The sequence below is a fragment of the Cryptomeria japonica genome, chromosome 1 (genome assembly GCF_030272615.1).
Source record: "Cryptomeria japonica chromosome 1, Sugi_1.0, whole genome shotgun sequence".
NCBI lineage: Eukaryota > Viridiplantae > Streptophyta > Pinopsida > Cupressales > Cupressaceae > Cryptomeria > Cryptomeria japonica.
In genome coordinates this window covers 294,750,489-294,769,201 of record NC_081405.1, presented here as the reverse complement: position 1 = coordinate 294,769,201, position 18,713 = coordinate 294,750,489, and positions in this window count along the sequence as shown.

Genomic DNA, 18,713 nt, shown 5'->3' with positions numbered 1-18,713 from the left:
TGGGATCCATATTAAATGCACATCTCTAGAAACACCTGTCCCTACACAACACTTCACTGACCTCTGCAAGCTTGCCACTTCATCTCTACGTGACATCCACATCGACCTCCACCTCTGCTAGATCATCTATGTCTGTATGAACAAGATCATCGACCTACCACACAACTGGTTCTTCTTTTCTGTCAGTTTACTAACCTTGCTGATATCTCACACTTTATCGGTTAACTCCTCATGTCTTCTCTTAGCTAAACTACCGATGGAACTCCTTAACCGGTCACTAGACATGTCTATCCATAGAATGCTCATTCTCATCTAGTAGAGTCCCATCTCTTAGCCTCTTTGCTTCCTTACCGGTTCTCATGGTTACTAGTAGCCATCCTGATGACATCATGTCATCAACCTTTAGTGGTTTCCATGTAAGGCATCTTCATGTCGGTTTCATTCTCTATTTTCAACTGCTCCACTTTGCCTTCTTCATCATCAGACTGAATATAATCTTAGCCGGTTTGTCAAGATAACAAACCCATCACTCTTCATCTGCACCGACATCACAACATGCCTTCTATGTCGGTTTAGTGCATAACCCTGATTTCATGCACTTGAGGCATTCCTTTGTTTCACCGGTAGATCCGGTGTGAGCCTTAAGACACTTGCCTTTACCTCTTCTTCCTTATCTCACAAAACTATAATGCACATTATGCATAATAGGAGATAAACTCCACTTACCGGTGGAATGACACCTTGTCATCTGCGTCCTTCAATGCACTCATGTGGCTTCCCTGTTTGTGTAGCATGTCTTCAACGAGGCACATGTGATATTGTGTGGGCACATTCACTGTCAGTCATCTCTTCACATGGTGACTGCATCTTCATCCGATGGGAGTTGTTGTTTTGCAAACTCACAGCATATCGGTGACCTATTCATTCTTCTCCTCTGGTGTTGATGTGATTTAGGTAACATTCTGCCTCTTCATCACAAACAACAACCAAGAATCTTGCTCATTGTCAACACTTCACTTACTAGTTGACATATTCTCCTTACCAATGATACACTATATCGGTAACCTGTCCATTTCATCCACACAAGTCAAACACTAACTTGTGTACTGGTGACTCCATTGGTCATTCATTTGAATGGCATTCTCTTTCTTACCTTACCGGTGTTCTGCAACACAAGGTGATATCAAAGATATCTCATGTTGTACTCCTCTATGAAAGTGTTGCACATGCATCTCTCATACCAGTAGTTATCCTATACCGGTTGACATCAATGACAACACAATGCCAACAACCCTCACCTTAGTGTGTGTACCCTAATGCTTAATTAAGACCTAATTATGCTTATATCATGCAAATAAAGACTTATTTTCACCTTACACTTTGCATGGCCCTTTGATCCCAATCCTAAAATGGGGTAGGAACAGGGCGTGGCGCCATGGTCCTCATTGGGACTACGGTGTGGCTCTATGGTCCTCATTGGGACCAAGGTGTGGCACCTTGTTCCTCCCAAATAGGACCCCAATTTGGGCCCTCACAATGGTCATAATTAGTTGGAGGGAATGTGATCTCCATATCGGCCCTTGTTGGAAAATTAAGATGTTTTCCCAATAGGAAAGTATATAAGGAGATCCATCCCTCTCATTTCATCATCACAAGATAGAACAACAAATATATAGTCACAAGACATCAAGAATTCAAGCATTCATCATCAAGCATTTCTAGAGGTCCTCAAGGTTTAATATCCTTCATTCATCAATTGTGGAGCAACATTGCTTCATTCATATGCAAGTATGTGTGTGTGATTAGGGTTTTGTCATGTTCATGTCATTTCATACAACATTATTGATTATATTCAAGAAGCAAAGTATCATTATCAGTCATTGCAGATTTGAGGTATATCTTTCCATTATTTATTTTAGTATTTGCAACATTTCATTCAAGGTTAATTCCTAAACCGGGGTTTGACTTAGGTAAACCCCTATTCCCAACCTAATTCTCTTTTTCTTGTGTAGTGAACAGGTATAGAGTTGTGATCTTTAGAATAAGCATTATTTACGGTGACAAATCAGTCCCCATTTGAAAAACAAAAAGTTTAGAGGACCAGGGTGACCAGCGCCACAATCCCAACATTTTGGGAGCTCTTTCAAGGAGAAGGTCCAAATCTATCTACAATTCTCAGATCCAGGTGCGTGGCTCAATCCGACAACTGTAGTTCAATGTTTCCGCATTTTTACCTTCATTTCAACACATTTACTCTAATTTCAACAAATCCAATAATACAATTTAACTCAAGGGAAAGAAGAGGTGCATTCAATACCCTTGGAATTTGATTAGAATCTAGATCTATTAGGTTTGAATGTCAAATTCCTATCTTTCCCTGATGTAATGGTCCCAAAGCAAAATTAGTGGTTTTACTACATTCAATGGTAGAAACACTAATTTTCACCATTACAGTTGCATACTTTCAACTAGCATATGGGTCCAATTGACCTTAAAAAGACTCAACCAGAGAGATATTGTTTATGCTATGTTCAAGGAAATACTACCATATACTCTCCTAGGAAAGGACTATCTTAATCACTGAAGCATGGTTTCATATCAAGTTAAAAGACTATTTTAGGTTCTTCACACTATTCAAATTTGGCTTCCTTCCAGATCCTTAATAATAGATACGTAACATATTAACTCATATTCACCTTGGATTGGACTTATGTAATAGTCAAACTAAACAACATAAGCCAAGAACACGGTGTGACCCGATGCTTAATCAAATAAAAACAACTCACATGAATACGTTTTCTTAAAGTGAAGTAACAATTCCAGAACAGAGGATTCATTCTATACATAATACATTTAGTTTATACACAATAATAACACATCCCTCTAAATCATGGGTAGAATGGAGTTTGTAGAGTTCCTTCCATCATACTATGAATTAGTATGTTAGAGGAAGTCTAAAATCTGTGCCTCCTTATCACTTGTTATATGATTCAAGATTCATAACAATAGTATTGATCAATAGAATAAGAATGGCTTGTGTCTTCGAACATGTTCTTTTTAGATATAACCAATCATTAAATGATAAGACATAAAATAGAACGACATTTAAAATAGAGCAAAGCAACATATCTTGCCTATGAAATGGTAGAAGGGAGACACCTCGAGACTTCCCATGGCTCGAGGTAACCGGCTTGACTTTCCTTCACAATTAACAAGCAATCCACATGGAAAAGAAGACAACTTGCAAAGATCCACCCCCAAGTCTATGTTAAACCAATAGCCTTGAGGACTTCACAAAGCAGAGAAATAATAGTATCGCAAGAGAAATATGACCACCACCAGTGTCTCCCAAAATAACAGTATTATAGAGATGAATTCTCAAGATTTACATAGACTACAACACATTACTTCCCAATATTAGAATGGCAACCCCCATGACATCATCAAATTCCATATTAATAGCATTGAACTTGCTATCAAGTGCTAGCCTAACACAAATATCTTGAATAAAATTTCCAACAATTACAAGAATACTCGGCCACCAAGATGGTGGCCACCACTTCCACCGTTGGTGGTCTAAAAATGAAGCAAGATATATAATGCAACACTTCCATAAAACATATAACAAGATGGATATATTAATATCCATACACCTACAGTTTCAATGTACATGTGTGGGTATTAATATATTCATAAACTAAAGAATCAAAATAATGCCTTCGAAGATCCTAAGTAATACACACACATAGAGAGAGATGTGTGTGTGTGTTTGCATATGCATATGTGTGTGTATGTATGTACACACACACACACACATATATATGTATGTATTTGTATGTGTATGTGTATGTGTATGTGTATGTGTATGTGTATGTGTATGTGTATGTGTATGTGTATGTGTATGTGTATGTGTATGTGTATGTGTATGTGTATGTGTATGTGTATGTGTATGTGTATGTGTATGTGTATGTGTATGTGTATGTGTATGTGTATGTGTATGTGTATGTGTATGTGTATGTGTGTGTATATATGTGTGTGTGTACATATATATAGTGATATATATGTGTCTATATATATATAATCAAAAAAATAAACTCAAACTTAGGATATCCGACTACCTGACGGAACAAGGTGACAAACTGACTCAGGGTCAACATCAGAAGGGTGATATGGACCTTACTCTACCAAGGCCGAGATGCTTAAGATGTACGATCGATTGACCGAACTCAGGAATCATTAGCAATGCTCATCTCTAGTATCCACAACCATCTCCTGATGATACCCTCCCTCACTTTTGAGGGTACTGCACATACTTGTGACATACTTCATCTACTTGTTCGCATGATAGGAAATCAATTAGATAGAACTTAACCTATGATGACTTCTAAAAATAAAATATCAATTATCAAAATTATTTCTTCAATCATTTCCTACTCATTAAGAGTTTTTCATCCATATGATAAAATAAATATTAACCTTGTTTATCCCATCATAATGACATAATAATAATCAAATTTCCTAAGTTAGGAAAGAGGGATGTGACAATGGTGATGATCCTCTTTCTATTGGTATGTCCCCCTCAGGCCTTGTGGAACCTCCTTTGCCTTGTGCTACTAGTGTGCTCTCGTTTGGACTTATGGACCCTTCTTTGCTTGTTGCTGCTATTTTTCTCCAACCTCCAGTGATGGATTTTTTGCTTGGTCAACATCCTACTCATGGTGTTGGCAATACCAAAAAGGGGATTCCTCTCGCTTGTGTTGGTGCTCCAAATGATAATGTTTCGTGGACTGTTATCTGTTGATGGAGGAAAGATTGTTATTCCTTTTCTTCCCAAACTCTTCCCTGAACTGTGGGTGAAACTTCTAACCACCCTTGATGTGGGTTACTAGTTGCTCTGCTAGTGTGTCATAAATGGGTCATTTTGGCCTTTGTTGTTTGAGGTCTGCTTTTGACTAGATGTTTGTTGCCTCTTTCTCTTATCTTTAAAAAGGGCCAACACCCTTATTTTGCTACTTTATTAATAAAAAAACATAGCTAACTTGTAGTTGAACATCTTTTTTTTTAAATGTGAAAATGTAGAAAATTTTGAGTAAAAATGCTATTTTTTGCTTCATCTTTATTCCAATTTACTCATTTTTGTAGGGGTGAGTACATATTTTCCCTAGGGTGAATGCACATATGCCCTTGAAATGCAAATTGGTAAAATGAGTGAATGTGTCTAAAAAGGGTGAATTGAGCAAAGTAGTGCAAATGTTATCTTTTTCTCGTATGACTTCTTTTCTGTTATAAATTTTAGAAAACCCTTTGGAGGTTTTGTAGCTCTTTCATTCTTCTTTCTTTATGTATTGGAAGTACAAAAAATGTTAATTTAAAGCGAGTTAAAGTTATTTTAGTGTAGACAATATTTGTATATCTATACTCAAACATGAAACCAATTAATAATTGATCCACATAAAAATGTGGTAAGTAGTTATCATATTTTTATTTACAAAAAATACTTCACTATTGAATATTTTGATGTTTAACAATAGTTGATAATTACTTACTTGGACAATTAGTCTTTGCAGAAAATTTGACTTTGTGCAAAGTTAGTCAATGTTAGGGAATTTGTCAAGAATGTTGATATCAACATATCTAAGGATAATTCTATTTTTCTCAATGATTTTGAATTTGCATAGCCACAAGATGATCATCCATAGATAAATATTATATCAAATTGCATGTCAACTCCTTTATAACATTATCTATAAATTTAATGTCCATCAATTGGGTACCATACATTGTAATTGAATTCACATTACTTTCTTCAAGATACTGATGGGCACATACTTATACTAAGACGGGGGTACTTATACTAAGATGGGGGTTGAATTAGTTAAACAATGCTCATTTTACTAATTTAAACTTTATCAATTAGAATGGCATCAATTACTAAATTTTAACAATGATGCACACGAGAAGAACGTAATAAGTTTATGTGGAAATCCTAATGAGAACAAACCACGACAAATTAATACTTTCATATAAATACTTCTTTTACAAAGTTCATAAGCACCAACCTACTAGAAGGACCAACCCCTCATTTAATTTTCCACCTTAAATGTTGCTTCTCCAATAGATAATAGATACATTATAATCCTATTCTTCAAACTACCATAATATCCTTCTCAAATCCCTTATAATCCGATCATAAAACTATCACAAAATATCCGTAATAACCTCTTTCAAAATTTGTTTCAAACTCTTCATATACTTATCCTCAAGTCTAAAATGATCTTCTCATATAATATTCTTCGTTAATCTCATATATATATACTTGATCTATCTTCTTTTCATTCACACACATCAAACTCCATTTCTAATCTCTATATATATCTTTACTTCTAAGGGGCATATCCTTTCAGATTTAAAGAGACATGTCTTCCTCTTTATTAATTGTTGCTCTTAGTCATAATACTAATTGCATCTCTTTTATTACATCTCTTTTAAAATCTCATCTTAACAATTTTTATTGAATAGTAATACAGATCGTAGCTTTTGATATCAAGATTGCACCCTTCATAAAATCGTACCCTCCCTTTATCTTCAATGACTTGTTGCTTATATGTATTTTTATGTATGTTTTTAATGTCTTGACCAGAATATGTATCGGTTTGTTAATCATATAATGGATGGTTTGCACTAGTTACCATGTTAATAATGTGATCATAGATTACCATTTTGTCTTCCACATCTTTGTTACTTCTCAGTTTTCGGTTTAAGCATTATGTAGTTGACGTAATCATGTTTTTGCTTAGTCGATTTTGTGCATTAATATGGCACCTTTCATTCTGAAACAAAGATATGTTTGTTGTTTGTTCTAAACAAACCGTTCCATGTAGAACTTCTGTCATCAATGCATATTAAGTCAATCATATGGGGATGACTGCATTCCTTATTCCTAACTTTTACAACAAGCCGTTGCATCATAGAATATACCCATTAGAATATAGAACTTTTCCTTCATAATCTCTATAGTCTTCATATAGCCTTATCATTGTCTTTTCAATAGAAAACCTATTCATTGATGATCACTTATTACTTCAAATTATCACTGCTATTTAATGTGTATATCTATTTGAGGTCTACGTCTTTTGATCTTTGTCAACAATTTCATTTATATTCTTTTGATATAAATGATAACTTCCAAATTTCTAATGGTGAAATCAATGACAATATGTCCATCAATCTCGTTTATTCATTAAAGATATGAATATCTTCTTGACATCAGTAACAAACTTTCCAACAGATATAATGTACAAGGTATGGAAAAATCCATGTTTGCTACTAGAATATTCATGCATGAGTAGAATATGTTTACATAAAACTTGTCGTGATCTCCACTCGAATATCTAAGTGTAGGTTTTAAATTAAGCTAAAACATCCATAAACAACTCTATAATTGAAACATTCACATTTAAAAAAAGAGTTAAAGAAAATATTGTGGCATTCATTTGTGAATGCTACCAAATGTCACTCACATATTAAAATAAAAAAGAAACAAAGATGTTCTATGATCTAAAAGATAGAATAAATAAATTGTTTATCTATGAGTCTTACTGATGAATAAATAAATAGTTTATCTATGAGAATCAAAGTATTGATGTATAAATTTTGCAAAACACCCTATGATAACTCAAATTGCATCATAGATTCGACAATAAAGAAAATATAATATGAATTATGAAAATAAAACCACAACCTTTAGTTAACCACCTCTTCTTGTAATTCTTTAAATTGACATATCTATACATTTAAGAAACCACGTAAGCTATAAAATAGATTTCAAACATAAGCCTAAACAAAGGTCTTATTGATTTTAGTTGTGAAGATACCTTACGACAACATTATCAATCACTTTTGTTCAAAGCTATCAATAACATGGGTTGTGTATTGGGCATGCTTAACTTGAGTTGACAATTTGCCTTAGTTGAGGAGATTAGGAGTTGTAGACGTATAAATCTGACCATCTAGTTAAATAAATATTTAATATTTATTTAATTCATCAAATTCACATTCCTCTATTAATTAGATTATATTTAATTGTTTCACCCATATTCCTCCATTTGATTAAATAAATTAAATTATTTAATTTATTTAATCAAATTCATCTAGCCACATTCTAGCTTTTAATTAAATAAATCACTTTATTTAATTAAATACCCCTTTCCCCTTTAATTAATTTCACATTTAATTAAAAATCCCCTTCCATTTAAATAAATAAACTTTATTTAATATCTTTCAAATTGCAAGTTGTCATCCACCTTTTTGAAATAAATCACTTTATTTCAAAATTAAAATCCAAAAATATCTCCCACTTGCATTCTCCTAACAAATCCACTTGCATCACTAAAACTGTTCTAGAGTCTTCTAGTTTCTTCTAATTGCCCTAATTAGCCTAAGCCATCTCCTAATCATTTGCACATTCCATTAAGAGAAGTCACTTCTCAAAAATTCCTCAAAGTCTTCAAAATGCATTGAAAGCTTTGAGTCTTCAACAAGTTAACCTCAAAGTCTTCCAAACCATTAATGGTTAACTCAACCTTACCCCTTGGTGAGAGACTTCCTCTCTAACTTAACCCTCATCCAACCCAAGGATCTCATCAAGCACTCTTTGCTTTGACCCTAATTATCCTATTTAACCCTTGCACAAGAGTTTACCCTTTGGGTAAAAACTTTATCCACTAGTTAACCCCTAACCTAACCCTAACCTTACCTCCTAAGGTAACCACCATGTCTTCTCAAGTATTTAATGCACCCTTATCCCTCCTCTCAAGCCTCCTTATGGTGAAACTTGTCAACATGGGATTGGATTGAAAGTCTCACATGGATTGAATAACTTTTAATCATGACCCTTGTTAACATTACTCAATCTTAACCCTTCATTTGACCATTTCTTCTATAAATAAATCTCCATTTCCTCTATTTTATCAATTCAAGTCTTCATGCATCTACACTATAGTCTCATGACACTAAGCATATTGCCTCTCTTTGTTAGAATAAGTATTTTTAGATCTTTTTAATAGCATCATAGCATAGATTTTCATCATGTTTAGTATAGCATGTTAATTTCATTTGTATTCTAGATCAATATCATCTTCATATCATACTCATATTAGCTTAATATCGCACTAATCTTGTTATTTTGCACCATATCAATAGCATTCACTAAGATCTTAGTTGCATAGCATTTAGGTCTTTGATCATATATCCCTCGTTCTTTATGTAGTCATCCTAGAGATCAAGTGCTCTTCCAAGCTGAGAGCCACCTTGATTTGAAGGATCCTTGGAGATAGAGAACAACGAGACACTTTTAGAGTTTTTGGTTGATTAATATGTCTTGCTCATTTGAATCCTCTAACATAATGTTTCATTGGTATACTTGATGTGTGCTTGTTTGTTTTGCAGGTGATCACTCATTCAAGTGTACAAGACTATTTAAAGAACACAAAATTAATTTTGTTTAATGTCTCAATTTAAGGCTTGTAATCTAAAGGAAAATCACAATATCAAAATTTAATTCCTGGTTGAAAATAACTACAATTTCTAAATGTTCATTTCAAAACCAAATTTTTAGTTGTGATTAACTTAGAATATTAATATATGTTCATGTTACATGAACCATTTCAGATTTATACATAATTTTAAAGAAGACCAAAGTTCAATTATTTGAATATTTTATTTTGTTTTGACAAAAAATATTTAATTTAAAAAAATGTGCGTTGGTGTTGGCATGGTGTGATGGTTAAGTTGTGGTGTTGGTGTTCTTGCCATCAAAACTCAAGCTCCATCAGAGTGTAAAAATTGATTGATTATATTAGGGATGAGGTCCCCAATTTTTGACCTCACGGGTTCATATCTCCCAGTCCCCTTTTTAAATTTTTTTTTAAAATTCACAAAGTTAAAGTTTTATTTTTAAGTTTTTTTTGTTTAGTGTTTAAAATATCTAGATACCAATATAGTACCTAAATTTTAGATTTGTAATAGTTGATTAGCTCATAGGGAAGTTGTAAAATTCATTTACTTTCAATTGTTGTAACTTCTAAATTGCTTCTTGAATGATGAATATTTATTACTAATGAAATAAAATAAATAAATGATCTTTTGAAAATATTCTCAAAAAATGACAATTGATCAATATTATGTTAAGAAATATAAATATTTAAAAAATTATCATTATCAAACGAGTAGAGAAGTGTCAATCTTATATGAACATGTATTTTCAAACATATGTATAGTTTCCTTTACGATTTTGTATGCTAAGTAAAATTTAAATTTAAATATACTACAAAAAAGAAATGCATTTAATCAAATTAAATAACTAGATATTATTAGGTGTAAACTAATTTCAAAGAGCTTAGAAATATAAGATGCATTGAAATGTTATAATTGACCAATATTTTTTATATTAATATACGAAAACAATATACTAAATGTCTTGAAGAGAAATGATTTGAAGCTAGTTCTTTGATTCTTATCTTCTACAATGTTTTCAATTTTTGCACATTCATGTAAGAAATGCTTAGGTATGGATAGAAAATAAAATTTACTCTAACAAATGGATACCTTGCTTAATCTTGAGGATTGACCCTACTTTATATATATCATGTTGATCTTGTTTTTGGCTCCTTGTGGACTTTGAACTATTTGATCAACAACAACAATGATTGTCAATCCATAACAACATAGATGATATATTTTCTCATCTAATATGCAATTTGTTTGTTTAAAAATTCTATAATAGTCTCCTAGATGCATACTATTTTTTTAGTAAACTTAAAATTTAAATTTTAACCAACTACTCTATTTAAATCATCTTCATAACCAACAAAATTTGTCACCAATCTATATACATTTTAAAAAATGAAGTATTGTTTATATAAAAAATGTTTGTATTCTTTCCTTGTATTTATCAAAGCAAATTTTGAATTTTTCTTTTCTTTTCAATGTAAAAAAAATATCATTTCCAACCACAACAAGATTAAATAAACTTTAGGCTCTTTTCAAAAACATAAAAAACACCTTTATAAAGAAGGAAATACAATAGACAACCATCAATATTAGTATATTTCTTTTATTTAAGAAGGAATATTATTTTTTCATCAAATAAGTTTACACCTTTGAAAAAATCTAATTACACTTGCAGATTATATGAGCCAAGAGAGCACTTCTCATGTAAAAACTAGTTCTCAATTGCATACAATGAAATTGTACTTGAATGTTATCCTCAATAGCCTTTTTGTATCTTCATACATTGATGTTGCTAAAATTCTAAAGTGCATCCAATAAGTGTAGAATAATGTCAATTAGGTCATAAAAATAACAAGCTTGAAAAATTAGAACTTAAATTTGAAATGGACACTCCCACTTGGCATCCACTCCCTTCTAACAGTCGATGCTCCTTTGCTTCCTACGACCTACATCTTCTCTCGCATGTACCTTCTGCTTCACCAGTGGATGTTGTGTGCCCTCCTGCTGATGTTTTGGACTTGTGTCCTTCGACTCGCCCTTGTGCCTTTGTGCCCACCGATGATGTTTCTGCAGACGAGTTGTGCCCTCCCCCCTCCATGGATGCCCTTCAAGGTGGAGTGGTGACTTTTTTGCTTCTCATTTTGGTAATGAGGTTTTTGATGGTGTCCTTGCTTGCGTTGGTTCGACCCACCCTAACTTGTGCACTACTCCCTATGACTCCATTGTTTCTCTAATGGCCTTGCCTTTAGTTGTGGGTGGCTCAGACCCTCCCCATGTGATTTTACATTGTGCCCACTGGTGCTACCCCTTCAGTGGATGGTTTGTGCCCTCCCCCTTCCGTGGATGCCCTTTCAGGGAGTGTTGTTGTTGCAAACTCTTTAGCTTATGGTGATGCTTCTCTATCAACTGCTACTAATGTCGTGGGTACTAAAGCCCCGCCCAGGCTTTCTTTTACTGGCTGGCCAAATCTACTTCCCAACCCTCCAAGGGGATTCATCATCTTCCCTATGCCAAATCCTCCCCTATGGTGGTTTGTGGGCAGGATGGTGTCGACAACATTGGGTTCTACTAACATTGTGCTTTAGTGTGCAAATTCTCTAGGCTCTGGACTTCACTTTCAGACCTCCATCGGTGAGTGACTATTGGAGGCCTTTGGTAGCTCATAATATTGAGCATTTTCCTTGTGCTAAAGGCTTTTTCATTGCTTCTTTTACTTCTTCAATTGATTATGATTTGGTTTTGGGCAAGTTGTGGGCTTGGGGAATTCACTCCCTCTCTATTAAGCCTTGGACACATTCTTTCAACCTTCTCAATAAACCACTTAATGTGCATCCAGTTTGGGTTCACCTTTTGAATCTCCCTCTTCATTTTTGGGAGCTTTCTTGCTATGAGGCTATTAGTAACTCTTTTGGCCGTTTCTTAAAGGTTGATGGTGCCACCTATGTCTTCAATGGTCCACACTACCTTTTCCTACATCGCAATTGATATTGACATCTATTTGCCTCTCCCAGGAGATACGATTCTAATGGTTGGAGATTGACCTTGGACACAACTATTGGATTTTGAGGGTCTTCCCTTTCCCTATCATAAATGTTTCTCCACGGGCCATCTTGCTTTGGACTACTCTATTTCTCTCCACAAAGGTTCTGCTACTTGGTGGAAGGATGCTATTGATGATATCTTGACCATCTATGTTGTTAATTTTGATTCAGATGACTCCTCTAGAGAGGATGAGGTGTCTTTTACTACTATGGATGCTATTATCATTTCCGCCGTTATGGCTCCTCCTATCCTGATGGAATCAACTCATGTTGCCTCTAAGTTGTTGATCTACTCTTCACCTTCTAATTTTGCTCCTGATTTAGCTCCTTTGTAGTAAATTGTTGTTTTGCAACTGACCCCTCATATTTTGTAGTAATCGACTACTATCTCGCAATAGTCTTTTGTTGGCTCTACTAATGGTTTCCATGTAAGATCCTTATCGATTGGTCATTCTCGTGATGGCCCCAATGATAGTATCACTTGGGTTGTTGTTTGTCACAGGTGGAAGGGGAAGTCCTCCTCAACCCCCAAGGCTTGAGTGTCCTTACCCCTCCTTGATTTGTGTCTGAGTTGTAGAAGGTTGGATAGGTCTTTTTCTTTTGTTCGACCTTTCTTTTTTTGGGCTTTCTCCGATGTGTTATTTTTATTGCCTACAAGATTTTTTTTAATAGTCTTTAACTATGTAAAGGGTCGACGCCCTAGTTAACACTTCTTTTTAAGAAAAAACAAGCTTGAAAAATTAGGTTAATAATATTAGATAATATAGTGGTTGTGTCCTCCAAAATACATTTTTCTCACCTTCATTGTCATCATGATTCCCTATTTTATGACCTTGATAATCAATCTATGATAACTTCCTTTAGTGGGTATCATCCAAAGTTGTGCTATGTTGTGTAGCATGTCTCTAGTAGGTTGGTGCATTCATCTCAGTGTTAGAATTTCATGTTTGTGGGGCTTGTGTTCGAATTTCCAACTGTTTTCCTCTAGGATGTGCTTGTAGCTTTTTTTTTTCATTTTACAGTGTGCAAGATGAAAAGTGCAATATATAGGGGAGAGGGACCAATAGGTGATAGGGGTACCAATACATGTTATAGTACATGGACAATTTTAGACCAATAGTGGTTCCCTAAAAAATGTCATGCCAATGTTTATCCCCAAAAAAGTACCTCTAAAATTCAAAAAAAAATCAATGATGTGATACCACATCAACGCACAAGTAAACAATTTAGTGCACACCTATGGGTCTTATGACAATTTGGGACCATTTTGGACACCTGCACAAAAATGCATGTTGATGTGGCATCATATTTGATCATATGTGGATTTGAAATTTTGTCTTTTAAAGGACTTGACAAGTAAGTTGCTATGTAAAATGGATTTTTTTTTTAAATGTCCACATATGATTTTGAGAAGCATGAAGTTAGGGTGAGTATGTTTTGGCTCCTCTCCCCTACTCTAGAGTTTTCTCTTTTTAATATTTTTACCTTTGATAGGCGGTGGGCTTGGTTTTTCTTTTTTTCTTTTGTGACTTGTAAAGTGAAATATGCACTCTAAATCTCACACTTGTAGGCTATATAATTGGTGGGTCATGGTATTCACTTGACACATTGGAACCTTTGTAAATGTTGAAAGTTGCCACCTTCTTCCACATACTTGCAAACTATGCGCATATTATTGAACCTCCAAGACCTACTTGTTATTGAAAAATGGTAATATTGAATGCTAAAATATGTTAAATTATTGTTCTACATAATTTAAAATAAATATAGTTTTATTAATATTCATATGGATTGTGTTTTATAATTATTTGTGCAAATGCTTATATCATTGTATTCACATAACTTTCCCAAACTAATTCAAATTTACCTATGAATTGATTCCCTTGGAACCGATTATTAATTAAATATAACCCTAAATCACTACAGTGACTTTATTATAAAATTAAAACCTCAATTTTCCAATACCCCCTTTAAAATTTACATTATAAAAAGAAAAAATAATATAAAAAACAAAAATATTGCAGTATGGATTAACTATGACAACCCCACTAGAAATTTGTAGAAGCATCTTCACCATATCTCTATGCTCATCCTAAACACCCCAAACTACTTATGTCTATGTGATAACTATCTAAAAATGCTTTTGACGTGAGACATACTCAATTATTCACATGTACACCACACTTCTTGTGAATTGAGACACTCAATTATTCACAAGAAAAAAGCCAACCAAATATGATCAATCCTTACTCCACTATCCATTGTGATGCACATCCCTTTGTGAATCAAGACAATTAATTATCCATAAATTATAAAGCCCCCAAATCATTAAAAAAATCATTCTTCACCTTTCTCTAAGAAGGGACACACAAAAAACATTAGGGTTTTTCATGCAAGCTATCATCCTTGAGTTAAAAGCTAAATCAAGATGATTATATTCCTTGAACCTTTGATAAATCCATCCTCCAATTAAACCTGCTTAATTTTTAAATAATCTTCAATATTCCTTCTCATTACCAATATGAGGAGAATCTTGATCATGTACTTTAAAACCATACCTTTATATCTCATTTTCGATCATAGTTAAAGTATAATTAGTCTTCAAATTTCCATCAATAAGAACTCTATCATATTGAATACCATTCACTATAATTTATCATCTTTGATTTCAATAGTAACATAAATTTTGAATTATTTTTTGATCAATTACTAGCCTTCTTTATAAACAAATAAATTTTTTCAATAATTTTGTGATTTTTAGTGACTCTATTTCCTTCATCAATCGAGGAACAAACATAGTTTTTAAGCTTGGATTGATTTTATTTGAAGTAAATACAATATTGACAAATCTTGGAGGCATACTACTTCATAAAATAGCTTTTGTGTCATCATCATCAATTATAGAATTTATACTAGTGAGTTGATTAAAAAGATAACAAAAATTATGAATATGTTGAATGATGCTTTCACCCTATTTCGTTTGTAGGACAATTCTTTTTAATTGACATCTTGGTGCTTGAATCTTTTGATTCAAATTAATAATATAGACTACTCCATATTTACTTTGAAATTTTTGTAAGATTGATATCGTGCAAATATGCATCACATAACCTAAGGCCAATCAATATTGTTTCTTTGTGATCTTTTGTTGCCAATTTTATAGCTTCATTTGCATCTTGTGCCTTTTTTATAGTTCTATCGAGAATATCCCAAAGATCTTTCTCAATTAAAATTAGTTTAACCTTAACTTTCCATGTATGAAAGTCAAGACCCTCAAATTTAACAAGAACATATGATTTTTCCATTCAAAATAAGGAATCATGTTATATAGTGATTTTTGCAAATCCTTATGAATCACTACATTTTCGTAACTCTCCCTAACTACCTTAAAATACCCTAGAAAAATTAAGTCCCAACGAATCATTAATTAAATTCAACATTAAGTCACTAAGGTGACTTTATTATAAAATGTAAACCTTTATTTTTCCAACACTTACCACCTTATAAGATAAAAGATCACCTTTAAACCCTACAAGCTTTAAATGGTTAGTTATCCAAGGGATTATATTCTATAATGAAAACTTTGTACAATGTTGCAAGTTGCTACATGCATTCTATGCTCTAACCAAACCCCCTTGCATTCAAATTTCTTCTCTAATTCAAAAACTACAAATTTCAAGTTGCATTTTGATCCCATGTCATTGTAAGGAAGTTAAGTAGTGGAAAAAATTCCTACACTAACCTTGAGAGGAGGGTAATGCAATTTTTTTTACAGTTCGCCACAACAGTTACAAAAAATAGAAATAGATATAATAACATTCAAACCATAACACAATGATTTCCATGGGGATAACCCTTTCAAGAGGAAAACCCCACAGTCCAAAAGTCTCCCAATATATTATTCAACAATAAAAATAGATTACAATATACTTGCAGAGAAAGCTCTTCATAGGAGTACCACTAATCAGAGATTCAGAGGTAACTCAATAGCCATAAGACTCTTACACACAACCTGTATCTCACGCACCTCATATATAGGAGATACAATACAAGAAATCGTCAAACGATATTACAAAACCATGGGCTAAAACCACCAATAAGGTGTAGCTGACCTTATCTCCCTTCTAGATGCCTCATGACATGTCCCTCCCTTCTTACAGCTCATTTATGTGTCCGATGTATTTAATATTTTGTATTTCAGGAGTACAAACTTTCGAAGACCATAACTTGAGAACCGTGTGTCCTATTGATAAACCATTCAAAGCGCAAGAAAGCTTGCGAAGTGCTCTATTGCTTCGTAAATACTATGCTACTTATGCCCACTTTTTAGGGCATTTTGAGACCTCTAAAGTCCTCAAAATCAAATCTAAACATTTCATTGGACCCCTCCAAAATGAAAAATTTAATATCTTCAAAACTAGTTGTGATCTTGTGATGTAACTTTACCAGAATACTTATCTAGACAACCAAAAGCTTTGGGGAGAATAATGCACCATTTCATTCTCAAATGAAAACTTACTATAAATAGTAACCTCATGTAAATGCAAGGTTGAGATACCATTTTCCCAACAAATATCCCACTTGTTGAGCACCTTGCAAGAGAAAAGGGAGTATCAACACAATAAATCAATTTTTAGGGGTCGTGAGGCCCATAGAATCTGAGCACCATCTAAACTTCTCTCTGCTCACAACCTTAGTTAAAGAATCTGAAACATTCATCAAATTTTCTACCTTAACCAACTTCACCCTGCCATCTTTGACCATATCTCTGACAAAACAATACTGAACATCAATGTGCTTGGTCTAGGCATGAAATGTCAAGTTCTTAGCTAGGTAGATCGCACTCTGATTGCCACAATAAACTATCACGGCTCCTTGTTTGATTCCAATGTATGAACACTATCTCTTAAGCCAAATGGCTTCTTTACAAGCATGAATAGCTACCATATACTCTGCTTCAGTAATGGACAAAGCAAATACAACCTGTCTCTTACTCATCCAACTAATTGCACCACCAAATAAAGTAAACACATAAGCACCGATGGATCTTGTTCTATCAATATCACCTACCCAATATGAATCCACATAACCACGAATATTAAGGTAGATCACATCACCAACTAAATTATCATGATAACACAAAGAATACTCTGAGGTACCCTTCAAATATCTGAAGACTTTTTTACTGCATCCCAATGAATTATACTAGGATTAGACATATATATGGATTGAATTCCCACTTCTTGGGCAATGTCTAGTCTAGTATAGACCATAAAATACATCAAACTTCTAATTGCACTTTGGTAAGGCACTTTTCTCATGTCTTCCGTCTCTGGCGGGGATGTAGGACAATCTACAACAGATAATTTTGTTCCAACTATAGAAGGAACACACAATGGTCTACAATCTTGCATGTTGAGCCTCTGTAACACTAAATTCACATACTTAATTTGGCCTAGCCATAGCTTTATGTTCACACTATCTCTTCTAATTTCCATCCCAAGAATGTGTTTCGCTACACCAAAATATTTCATCTCAAATTTAGCAATGAGCTGAGAGTTTAGTTTTGAAATCATACCTTTCCCTTTACCAATGAATAACATAGCATCAACATACAATGCAATGTATAGGAAATGATCATCATCAGATTTATAATAAACCCAATGATTTGATTTAGAATGCTCAAATCCCAAAATCAACATATATATATCAAATTTCTAGTACCACATCCTAGGGCTTTGTTTGAGGCCATACAAAGATTTCTTTAGTTTACATACCAAATTACTTTTAACTTTTACCACATAGTGCTCCAGTTGTGTTATATAAATATCCTTCTCCAAATCACCATGAAGGAAATCAGTTTTCACATCCATTTGTTGAATCTCTTAATCATAGGCAACAACAATAGAAAGAAAAAATCTAATGGATGTCATTTTTGCAACAGGAGAAAATATCTTGCCATAAACAACACCCTCAACTTGAGAGTAGCCTTTTGCAACCAACCTTTCTTAATACTTCTCAATGCTTTGATCTGAACCAATCTTTTTCTTGAACACCCATTTGCAACCAATATGCTTTTGTCCGTCAGGAAATGGTACAAGATTTGATGTATCATTCTTTTTCAAAGCTGTCATTTCTTCTTCCATAGCAATCTTCTAAGAT